At 40.6% G+C, this 13039-nt stretch overlaps 1 protein-coding gene across 2 annotated transcripts in view; it reads left to right on the forward strand.

Moving 5' to 3' along the window:
- Positions 1 to 13039, forward strand: part of LOC125785888 (receptor tyrosine-protein kinase erbB-4-like) — a 333803-nt gene that overhangs the window by 128872 nt on the left and 191892 nt on the right. The window lies entirely within an intron of this gene.

Raw genomic sequence — 13039 nt, forward strand, 5'->3', positions numbered from 1 at the left:
CTCTCCTCCCTCTCAGGGTGGAGAAGTACAGAGGAAACACGAGAGGACCCGCAGCCGGCTTTATGGAGATACAAATCCCTTCTTCGGTAGAGCTCAAGCAAATAGGGACATTTCCTTTTAGACCTAGATGCCTGTAGCTAATCAATAGAGATTCCTATACACTGGAATAGGAGATATCAGTCTGTAAACACCCTTAATAAACACTCCTATACACTAGAATAGGAGATATTAGTCTTTAAACACCCTTAATAAACACTCCTATGAACTAGACTAGGAGATATTAGTCTGTAAACACCATTAATAAACACTTCTATACACTAGAATAGGAGATATTAGTCTATAAACACCCTCAATAAACACTCCTGTACACTAGAATATGAGATATTAGTCTGTAAACACCCTTAGTAAACACTTCTATACACTAGAATAGGATATATTGGTCTATAAACACCATCAATAAACACTCATATACACTAGAATATGAGATATTAGTCTGTAAACACCCTCAATAAACACTTCTATACACTAGAATAAGCAATATTAGTATATAAACAACCTTAATAAACACTCTCATACACTAGAATAAGAGATATTAGCACATAAACACCCTTAATAAAAACTTCTGTACACTAGAATAGAAGATATTAGCCCATAAACACCCTTAATAAACACTCTCATACACTAGAATAAGAGATATTAGCACATAAACACCCTTAATAAAAACTTCTGTACACTAGGATAGGAGATATTAGTCTGTAAACACCCTTAATAATCACTCATATACACTAGAATAAGAAATATTAGTATATAAACACCCTTAATAAACACTCCTATGAACTAAAATATGAGATATTAGTCTGTAAACACCCTCAAGAAACACTCCTATACACTAGAATAGGAGATATCAGTCTATAAACACCCTTAATAAACACTTCTATACACTAGAATAGGAGATATCAGTCTGTAAACACCAGCAATAAACACTCCTATACACTAGAATATGAGATATTAGTTTATAAACACCCTGGATAAACACCTCTATACACCATAAAAGAGATATTAACTTGAAGCAGCAGTGCTTTGAAAGCTGCCAGACTTATTTTCATGTAGAAAAATGATGATCGGCCTTCACTTCACGCTTTGAAAGGACAGGGTCAGAAAAACGGACCTTGCACTTGAGTGAAAAGCGTGCATATTCTGGTTTCAGTGTTTTCCACTAAACTGGCAAAGACCTTGGCATAGTGGGGGTGCAAAAAAAGGCTGAGCTGGAAGGGATTCCACCCCCCTCCCACCGAGAGCCCAAACCCACTGAAGTCCTTCCCTCAAGGTCGGCCCACTGACCGTGAACATTATTGCTGCTATTTCTTTTTCTTTTCCTTTTTATCAGCAGTCCTTCTGTTCTGCTTTTCCTTTTTCTCTACTTTTCATCTCAGTGCTTTTTTCTACTTCCATCAACATTTTCCGACTGTGATCAATACGAGCAGATCAATAACTTTGGTAGCGGGCACCAATAACTGTAACACTGCTGTACCAAGATTGGCAGGGGTTTTGTTCTGAGTTCTGCTACAAGTTCTACCAGATAATGCTGATTGCTGATTGCTATGCATATATATATATATATATATATATATATATATATATATATATATATATATATATATATATATATATATATATTACAGAACAGTTAGTTCTGGCCTGCAATTTGATTGGCTAAGAGGCGTTCTGTGAGTGCCATTATCAGCCGGTAATGTACTGTAACCGAAGCTCTCCATATATCACTCTGCCACACTGAGAAGAAATGAACCATCCAGACTGTTATCAGCAGAACGTCAGAAATCCAGGTTCTGTTATGGTATAAGGGGTGTGTCTGTACAATTTTCCATGCATTTCAAAAAGACAGTGTTCTGAGCACTATAAGTTCAACCAGATAATGCTGATTGCTTTGGGTTGCAGTGGGTTTGAGTTTGGAAATGCTTGAATTTGGAAATGCAGAGATGTACACTCTGAGAAGAACGGTATCACTTTGATTGGTGCCTTATTTTTTACTATCAAGGTTACCTCAAAACTACACTGTATTACTTGTATTCCAGACTCCAGAACATCTCAGCAGTGAAAACATATAGTATATTACTATATATATTATAGAACAGTTAGTTCTGGCCTGCAATTTGATTGGCTGAGAGGCGTTCTGTGAGTGCCATTATCAGCCGGTAATGTACTGTAACGGAAGCTCTCCATCTATCACTCTGCCACACTGAGAAGAAATGAACCATCCAGACTGTTATCAGCAGAACGTCCAAAATCCAGGATCTGCTATGGTATAAGGGGTGTGTCTGTACACTTTTTCATGCATCAAGTCCATGCATTTATTTATTTACTTTTTCAAAAAGACAATGCAAAATCACATGCTGCACACATTGCAAAGGCAAGGCTGTACTATTGCACACATCTAAAGACATGTTAGTTCTGGCCTGCAATTTGATTGGCTGAGAGGCGTTCTGTGAGTGCCATTATCAGCCGGTTATGTACTGTAACCGAAGCTCTCCATCTATCACTCTGCCAAATTGAGAAGAAATGAACCATCCAGACTGTTATCAGCAGAACATCTGAAATACAGGTTCTGCTATGGTATAAGGGGTGTGCCTGTACAATTTTCCACATCTAAAGACATGTTTGCGGGAGAAGTAGCACAAAAAATACTTGCTCTTTTCTGCCTCAACTTTTTTTTGAAGTGTTTTGCAGACATGCAGGTCATGAAGTGCAAACGAAATTAATTTGACCAGACAAAACATGAAATATGTTCTGCAGTTTCCTGCATATTCACTCCTATCATATCCACACAGGTGGGCTACTCTGCGATGGCGTAAAGCTAAATATGTTGGACACAGATAAGGAACAGGCCTTTAATGTTTGTTGGCCCGACTCTACAGCCGCTGAGTGAGTTTGAAGGTTGGGCGGCGTTATTAATTAAAAACTGGACGCTTCTCGTTGTTTTTCACCTCATAAATTTACCTCGAGTTAAAGAACTCGCTCATGCAGAAACGTCTAAAGAGAGGAAAATTAGTGTATTGCATCATCCGGCGGAGCTGTCCACATTCATTAGAGCTGCTTGTGTGCTCGTGAGCTGGCGGAACACTAAATCTTCAGCGGTGCGGGTCCGGCCCCGGGAGTGGAGCTATTAGAGCACCGCGTACGGGCTGATAAATGGGCCGGTCCGGCCCGGCGCCCCAGTCCGAGTGTGTGTCCTGACAGCCCCTGCACGGCTGAGTGTGTATGTGTGTGTGTGTGTGTGTGTGTGTGTGTGTGTGTGTCCTGACAGCCCTGCACGGCTGAGTGTGTGGAGATCAGTGCGGAGAACACTGCTGAATGATAATCCACCTGTCCGACGCTCCCGGGAACCAGACTCGCTGATTCCAGAGAAAGAGGCATTATGGGAAGGTGTTTCTAATAAAGTGGCCGATATCATAAAGCACAAGATACTCATTGGTCCTAATGATTTGGCCAGTGGTTGGAATAGCCCAGTATATGAGTGGAAGCACAAGGAGAATGGTAAGCTGTTTCTAATAAAGTGGCCATATTGTGTTAAAGCACATGCTAGGTAGGTGTTACTAATGAAGTGGCACGAATAAGTTAGTACATGGGGTGTTTCTAATAAAGTGGCCACTGGGTTACATAGCACAAGATACATCAGTGTTTCTAATAAAGTGGCCACTAAGCAAATAAGGTAAAACATAAGATACTCGCTGTTCCTAATGATTTGGCCAGTGGTTGGAATAGCCCAGTATATGAGTGGAAACAGAAGGAGGGTAGTAGGTGTTTCTAATAAAGTGGCCACAGTGAGTTGAAGCACAAGACATGTAGGTGTTTCTAATAAAGTGGCCAGTGGGTTTCATAGCGCCAGCTATATCAGTGTTTGGAATGGAATTATAAGGCAGTACAGTAGGTGTTTCTAATAAAATGGCCACAGTGAGTGGGGGTACAAAATATGTAGGTGTTTCCAATAAAGTGGCCAATTAGTGGAGGAATGAGCTAGTACAGTAGGTGTTTCTAATAAAGTGGCCACAGTGAGTGGAAGTATAAGATAGTACAGTAGGTGTTTCTAATAAAGTGGCCACAGTAAGTGGAAGTATGAGTTTGTACATTAGGTGTTTCTATTAAAGTGGCCAGTTACCTAATGTTATTATAAAGGACATCCTTACTACACATTAACGTTTCCAATAATGTGGCCAGTTAGTAAAACAGGATAACATAGTTTGGTGTTTCTTATAAAGTGGCCACTGTGAGTGGAAGCACAAGCTAGATAGGTGTTTCTAATAAAGTGGCCACAGTAGGTTGAAGCACAAGATATGTAGGTGTTTTTAATAAAGTGGCCAGTAGGTTTCATAGCGCAAGCTATATCAGTGTTTCTAATAAAGAGGCCATATTGAGTTGTAGATTGAGATATGTAGGTGTTTCTAATAAAGTGGCCAGTTAAGTACCTGTACCCCATTCACTGGCACTTTATTGGAAACACCAAAGTGGGTGCCAGTGGGTGGTCATTATACGTCGTTGGTAGGTGTTTCCAATAAAGTGGCCAGTAATTGTAGCTTAGTGCGGGTTCATTTGGCTAAGTAGTCGCCGTTAGCCACAATAGCAGTGAGTGCAGATCAGTGAAGCTGTGAATAATGCTAATGAACAATTATCCAGCTATTCTCTCTCTCTCTCTACCTCTCTCTCTCTCTCTGCTTCTCTATCACTCTCTGCTTCTCTATATAATTCTATAATATATATATATATATATATATATAATATAATTTACTCTCTCTCTTTCTCTCTGGAATAGCACAATATATTAGTGGAAACAAAAGGAGGGTAGTAGGTGTTTTCAATAAAATGGCCACTGGATTACACAGCACAAGATACATCAGTGTTTCTAATAAAGTGGCCAGTTGAGTGGAAGCACAAGGTAGAAAAGTAGGTGCTCCCTTTTATAAAGTGGCCATTGGGTTACATAGCACAAGATACATCAGGGTTTCTAATAAAGTGGCCAGTGAGTTGAAGTATGAGGTTGTACAGGAGGTGTTTCTATTAAAGTGGCCAGTTACCTTCCTTTATTATAAATGACATCCTTACTACACATAAATGTTTCCAATAATGTGGCCAGTTAGTAAAATAGGATAACATAGTTTGGTGTTTCTCTCTCTCTATATATATCTATATATATGTATATATATATATAATTTACTCTCTCTCTCATGCGTTTTTTTCTCTTCGCTTCGTTGCTTCTCACTCTTTTCTACAAAAGTAAAATATATAAATAAATAAGCAGCATTCTGTCAGAACACACACACACACACACACACACACACACACACACACTCTGGCTCATTTGTCAGGCATGTCAGGCTGCATGGGCAGTGAGCGAGTGGCCCGCTGTCATGCGAGAGTGTGTGAGTGTGTGTGTGTGTGTGTGTGTGTGTGTGTGTGTGTGTGTGTGTGAGTGTCATGCTCAGTGTCTCTGAAAGCCTGCGGTGTGTTACTCTAAACATTCATCTCTCTCTCTCTGGCCGTGCGAGAGGCTCTGATAACACCCTGGCTCTGCTGATATCTACAGTAAGGCAGCGCGCTGCAGCACCATCTGCACGGTCAGATCCTGCACGGTGGGCATTGTTTCTGAGCGCTCCCCCGCTCCTGTGTTTTCTCTACTACGCTTGGCTCGGCTCGCCGCGCGCCTGTTTATTCCGCGGTTTTATTCGAACACAGCGCGCCGAGATGTTTTCATCCTCAGACTGGCCATCTGGACTCTGACCAGTGTGTGTGTTTTCAAATGCTGTTTAAATTAAATCTTAATTAAAAATGAGTTTCTCACAACTTGTGAAATTTGCTCATTCCCAGATAAGAGAAGCCGTGAATTAGTGATTTAATTAACGACTGATTATACAAAACTACATAGACGGGAACTGCTCATATTGGATAAACAGATATATATATGTATATACATTACCAGGAATCCCCTGATCTAAACCTGATGAACTGAGATGGTGATTTGAGGTGATTTAATTGGTTTGAGCTGGAGCTTCTTTCACAGCAAAGTGAAGGAAAAGCAGCAGCTATTGTTCAGCACCTCCAGGAACTCCTTCCTTCAAGACGCTAAGAAAACTATTTCAGGTGACTCTCCCTCATGTAGACACTGAGATTAAAATCTCACCAAGAGTCTGCAGATCTGTCCTTAAAGAGAAGTGTGATACTTATTTTAAATAATCTGAAATATAAAACATATTCTGCTTTGTTTAACACGACACGTGTTCCAGTAGAGTACTAAATTTACTAGGTAATTTCCCATATTGTACTCAGTAACCAGGGTGTTAGCACAAATGACTTAGGATGATTTCCATATTATACTCGGCAACTGCCGATACTACGGTTTAAAATACTTCTGTAGAGGTTGAAGTTTCAACTCAAGCTTTTTCTCAAGTAAAAAACTGGTTTCAAAACTATTTAAAGGTCTCCTTCCTCTAAAATCGATTTTTCTCTTGTTGTTTATGCCTCCATTGTCTGCAGCAGCTAGTAAAACAAAAATATTCAGAAAAACGAGTCGATCAGGAAAACTGCCTGGGCAGCTCTGCTGCAGCTCAGCCAAAAAAAACTTTGGGGTGGATTTTTACTTTCTGGACCTGGACTCTACCCACCTCTAACTAGTTACTAGTAAGTAACTATAGGTTTAAATAGGATCTCCGGTGGATTTGTTGTTTTTTTACAGGGACTCTAAGACTAGGCCAGTGGCTGAACTGCACTTAGCAGGTTCAGCATTATTACACATGTTGTAAAGTAACATGTAACATTGTAAAGACTGTAATTCGTGTAAAATGTCTTTATTTTAAAACGTTTCTAACTGTTGTCCATCTCACTGCCTCCTGGTGTCGCAGTGCTTTTAGCCAATCAGAGGCGATATGTTTGCATGTATGAATGTTCATGAGCAGGAGCCGAAATCCTTTGTCACAAAGAAACTAGAGTGTTGGCACAAGCAACTTAGGCTGATTTCCATTTTGCTGGCACAAGCGACTCAGGTCAATTATTGTATTATACTCAGTAACCGGGGCGTTAGCACAAGTGACTTGGGCCGCCGATTTCCATATTATACTCGACAACTGGAGGGTTGGTACAAGCATCGCTTGGCTAGAGTGTTTTTTGCTTCCTGGGTGGTAACTAATCTGTGACAAAGAATTAATGATGACCCATTAATACATATACTTATGACTATTATTAGCATTGTTATAATATTAGGGTAAAAACTATAGATTTATATAAAGCTGGCTTTGTTATGCAATTCCACTCTGGCTAACCTCAGATTGAGTGTGGAGGCAGTTCAGTAGCGGCTGTGGGGGGGGCGGCGGTGGTGGGGGACGGCGGTGGGGTGGGGGCGGGGTTGGGGGACGCAGGCATCAGATAAAAGAGCAAAGGGTTGAAAGGGCCCCGGGGCCGGCACGGCCCCTCTGAGTTCCAACACCCAAAGGCATGTGACAGTTGTGATAACATTACAGACGACAAGTGGCACCGACAGACGAGCCGCCTGCTTCTGCTGCTTCAACTGCAGCCGACGCTTTTCTTTCCCTTTTAAAGCCGGAGAACTCGTCTGTACTCGAGGAGAAACGAGATGAAAACGAGACGAAATGAGACGAATCTAGAGGATATAAAACACAGCCGGTTACAAACACTCTCTGATTTTTATATCAGCATATTTACAGCGGTATTCGGTCTTCTGAATCTGAATTCATGCGTCTTTTTGCTTTTACAACTTATTAGCATTAGCATTAGCGCTGCGTGCTTCTCACTCTTATACCCACACATCTCTTGGTGCAGCTGTGCAGCTATAGCTGGGAAAAAAAACAGCAAAAGCAAACAAACGCCTGGCCTTTTCTCACCATTGTGAACCATTGTGTTCAAGATAACCAAGTCTGGTCTGAGCAATAAAATCTGATTTGAGCAATGTGTCTATGTGGCTAATAGAGATGCTGTTTTTCGTAGCTCATTCTGCACTAGAAAAACGAGACGAAAGGAGACAAAAACGAGACAGGATGAGACGAAACAAGAGAATATAAAACACAGTTACAAGCGGTTACAAACACTCTCTGATTTTCATATCAGCATATTTACAGCTGTATTTATTACAACAGTTTGAAGATCATTAAATTTATTGCGATATGTAGTTAATTTAGGTTAAAAATGCTTTTATCTAATCTGTTCTACACCGTCATTATAATCCAAAACCTGAGAAATGAGAGAGACTTTGGTTTCCATTTTTTAAGGACCAATATCGTTTTTTTTTTTTTTTTTTTTCAGTGAGGGTAAAAGAGCAACATCCCAACCAATGACTGTAGCTATATATCACTCTGGTGACAACCTGAGAACCTGGGGAAAAACTCAAGGTCAGATGTCTTCCTCAAGGTCACTCTGGTCTGGTCCTTCACTCGCTCAGGGAATTGAACTAGCAACCTTCTCTGACACAACAGGGCTGACAAATTCTAAATTCAGTGCTAGATTTTGTTTCTGGCATCTGGTTTTAGACGATATAAGGCAGATTTTGATGGTCATGCAAAGGTGTGAAAAGGATCTCTATTCGTTACTGTGGTTTAAAAATAAATACGGTAACACTTTCTTTGAATGTCATCTCTATAAGACTCTATAAACATACTCATAACACATTATAAAGCATTCATAAGGCATTATAAACATGGCTATACATATTTATAAAAATATATAATTCATTATAGCAATGTTTATTATGCATCATGAACTGTGATTATTATGCATTAATAGCTGTGTTTATAACATGTTATACATCAATACCAAGAAACTCAGTCCCAGCTTGCAGACTGTATCATGACTAAAAAAGCTTCCGACTTATAAACACACCCTCAATAATCCTATAAATATATATTTTTAACCACTCATGAATTATACTTGTCTTGAATATAATATTAGTTATAGTCAATTATAATGTATTATAACAAGTCTTTGTGCGCTCTAAGTACAGTGCCAGACTTTCATTGTAGGACTAGATTATTAATGATAGAGATATACTACTTTAACATATATATTATAAGCACAACTTGTAATGTATTATGATCACAGGTCATAATGCTTAACAAACATGGCTATGATGGGTTACGCATTTTTCTAAACATTTATAGCCATGTTTATAATGCCTTATGAATGCATTATAATATGTTATGAATGTGGTTATAGCGTCTAATAAAGATGACATTCATAGAAAGTGTTACCATAAATACTTCTTTAGAAGTTCAACTCAAGTCTTTTCTCAAGTAATAAAAGTGTAAAAGTACTGGTTTTAAAACTACTTAAAGTATATGTATATATATATGTACAGATATAAGACTTCCCATCCCTTTCAATTTAAGACTTGTGCACCAAACTGTTGTTCGTTTTTTAAGGCTCCGTTCACATTACCATGCTGACGTGACTCGAATCAGAACTTTTGCTCAATGTGGCTCAGATCTGAATTTTTTTCATGGCTGTGTGTACACACCAAATCTGATTTTTTTTTTGTTTTGTTTTTATCCGAATTGAGTCACTTTCACAAGTGGTCATATGAAAGCAGATCTCCTGAATCTGAATTCATACGTCTTTTTGCTTTTACACGTTAGCATTAGCATTAGCATTAGCGCTGCGTGCTTCTCTCTCTTATACCCACACATCTCTTGGTACAGCAAAAGCAAACCAACGCCTGGCCTTTTCTCACCATTGTGAACCACTGTGATTTGAGCAAGGTGGCTGGTGATGTGAACGCAGCCTAATAGCGATGCTGTTTTTCGTAACTTATATTGCACTAGAAAAAAAACTGAGAACACACTGAAAAAAATGATGAGTAAAATTTACTTTAACAAAAAAAAGTTTCGCAACTTTCTGCATTTGCTTTTTTTTAAAGCAAAATTTAATTTGTATTTGTATATTGTATCTGAAATTAATTTAGCTTAAAGAAAGCTTATTTTTTATCAATTTTTAGACGTTGCCTGATGTTGCAGGATGTTTATGAAGTATCGGAGCATTAACTCGTAGTCGCTGTAGGAAACTCAGGTCCTGTCATGACCCGCGGCCGAGTGCTTTCTTCAGCTTATCTCTCTGTGTATCGTAACGTCCAGCCTGCTCTCATAGATTACTGTAATAAACTCGCCGGCCGTTACATTCCTCGCTAATTGTCTGCCCTGCCGGAGTGCCGTCTCCGCGCCCCGGCGCCCGGCGCGTGGCAATAACCATGAAGACTGAAGTGTTAATGTCGCTCGTTGAAGGATGGTGAGGAGAGGCCGGTGTCCTGACGGAGGCATTCATTTCAGCCCATTGACTTTAATGCCTCCTCTCTCTCTCTGTGTAATAAGACCGGCTCTCCCCGTCACATTCCCTTAATTCAGCAATTATCCATTCAGCGCTGGAGGTCACGTGACCCGGTCACGCACGACTCGCCTGCGTGCTTTAATGCTTGCGTTTCATATCGAACGTTAGATTTTTCATGATTATGTAAAAAGGTAAACTGATACAGAAGAGGGATGACCTGGATGTAGTGGTAGCAGTGGGTTCAAGTCCCTACCTGTGTCTCTGGATGTTTGTAAAAGTCATATACAGCTCTGGAAAAAAAAAATAAAAAATAAGAGAGCCCCTAAAAATAATGAGTTTCTTTGATTTTACCAAATTAAAAACCTCCAGATTATAATCAAGAGGAAGATGGATGATCACAAGCCATCAAACCACCAAACTGAACTGCTTGAATTTTTGCACCAGGAGTAAAGCAGCGTAAATTTAACGGTCAGCCAAGAGTTGTAACAGTCGCTGATGGTTTCTAACGGTCGTCCAAGGGTTCTTGCGGTCGGGGGTGGTTTCTAACGGTCGTCTGAGGGTTCTCACGGTCACGGGTGGTTTCTAACGGTCGCCAGAGAGTTCTAGCGGTCGTCTGAGGGTTCTCACAGTCACGGGTGGTTTCTAACGGTCGCCAGAGAGTTCTAGCGGTCGTCCAAGGGTTCTAACGGTCGCAGGTGGTTTCTAACGGTCGTCTGAGGGTTCTAACGGTCACAAGTGTTTTCTAATGGTCGTCCAAGGCTTGTAACGGTCGCGGGTGGTTTCTAATGGTCGCCAGAGAGTTCTAGCTGTCGTCCAAGGTTTCTAACGGTCGCAGGTGGTTTCTAACGGTCGTCCAAGGGTTCTAACTGTCCCGGGTGGTTTCTAACGTTCGCTGATGGTTTCTAGTGGTCGTCCAAAAGTTCTAACGGTCGCGGGTGGTTTCTAATGGTCGTCTGAGAGTTCCAGCGGTCGTCCAAGGGTTCTAACGGTCGCGGGTGGTTTCTAATGGTCGCAGGTGGTTTCTAACGATCGCCCAAGGGTTCTAACGGTCGCAGGTGGTTTCTAATGGTCGCCAGAGAGTTCTAGCGGTCGTCCAAGGTTTATAACGGTTGCAGGTGGGTTCTAACGGTCGCTGATGGTTTCTTACGGTCGTCCAAGAGTTCTACCAGTTGCTGATGGTTTCTAACGGTCATCCAAGGGTTCTAACGATCGCCCAAGGGTTCTAACGGTCGCAGGTGGTTTCTATTGGTCGCCAGAGAGTTCTAGCGGTTGTCCAAGGTTTATAACGGTTGCAGGTGGGTTCTACCGGTCGCTGATGGTTTCTTACGGTCGTCCAAGAGTTCTACCAGTTGCTGATGGTTTCTAACGGTCGTCCAAGGGTTCTAACGGTCGCGGGTGGTTTCTAACGATCGCCCAAGGGTTCTAACCGTTTTAGAACTGTATACTAGTGCATTTAAAAAAAAAGGAAATTATTGAAAAGTTACTTACAGTAGCTTACAGTAATTCAGTTCAGAATGTGATCTATCTATATATTATATCAATATTTTGAACATAGAGTAATCTAGAGTAGTCTAGAGTAATCAGCATCTCAGAAGAGAATATAATATATTAAGACCAATTGATACTTTTGGCAGTGTGGGCAGTGTGACAAGTCCTGCTGGAAAATGAAATCTGCATCTCCATAAAAGTCACTCTAGCGTTTTTTTTTTTTTTTTTTTTTGCAAAATATTACAGCACTTCATGCTTCTGACATTCTTCAATTAAATTTTTTGTTTTGTTAATGTTATGTTTAAGAACCCCTGAGAAACTAATCCCGTACGGACAGGACAACTACCCAATAGAGGGGGATTGATGACTGACCAACATCATGGATGAATTCTAGCAAGAAGCTGGAAGTACTACAGAAGTGTTTCCAATAAAGTGGCCAGTGAAAAGGTTACTCAGGCCTATCAGGCACAGAGTGTACAGCGAGACGTATGCAGACTGTCAGGCTGGTGAAGATAACCCCGCACGCTCGCGTCGGCTCGGGGGAACGTCGTGCGAGACGGGTCACCGCGGGTCACCTCAGAACCTCCAGTGTAGTTCAGAGACTGGTGGAGTGGAGCTCTGACCCGCCAGCCTGCAGATCAGAACCGGCTGTGTCAGGCGGGATCAGCGGACGGGCTCTGATTTAGCCGAGAGCTCCGCCCGGCCAGAGCTCATCCTCATGCTTTCTGACATCACTTCCTGACTGGACGAGACTGACTAATGATGCATGAACACCAGTCCAGCTTGGAGAAGAAACATCTGGACAAGTATAGAATAATAATGCAGAATTTTAGAAGTTTTAGACAAATTTGAAGGTTTACCAATTTGTCCAATCATTGGGATTTACCCTTTCACTAATAAACGTTTAAAAAACATTCAATCTGTCAAGTTTATTTGATGTTCTTAGAGCTAAGAATTGTTATTTACCATTTTTAAAGTTCTGCTAACGTCTCTGCTTTGTGTCAGTGCTTTAAATTTTTAGTATTTGGGAATGTTACGTTTTTACATTAACATTTCCATAGCATTAGTATTCGTCTATCTGGCAACATTATTTGAAAAACGTTCTAATAACGTTGTGATGCAAACCTATTAATAAGTCACACGTTTTCTGAGCATTCTTTAAACATTATTTCTGTAAAGCTGATGGCTAACTCTCTTAGAACCTTTTTAAAACATTGCT

The sequence above is a fragment of the Astyanax mexicanus genome, chromosome 21 (assembly GCF_023375975.1).
Source record: "Astyanax mexicanus isolate ESR-SI-001 chromosome 21, AstMex3_surface, whole genome shotgun sequence".
Classification (NCBI taxonomy): domain Eukaryota; kingdom Metazoa; phylum Chordata; class Actinopteri; order Characiformes; family Acestrorhamphidae; genus Astyanax; species Astyanax mexicanus.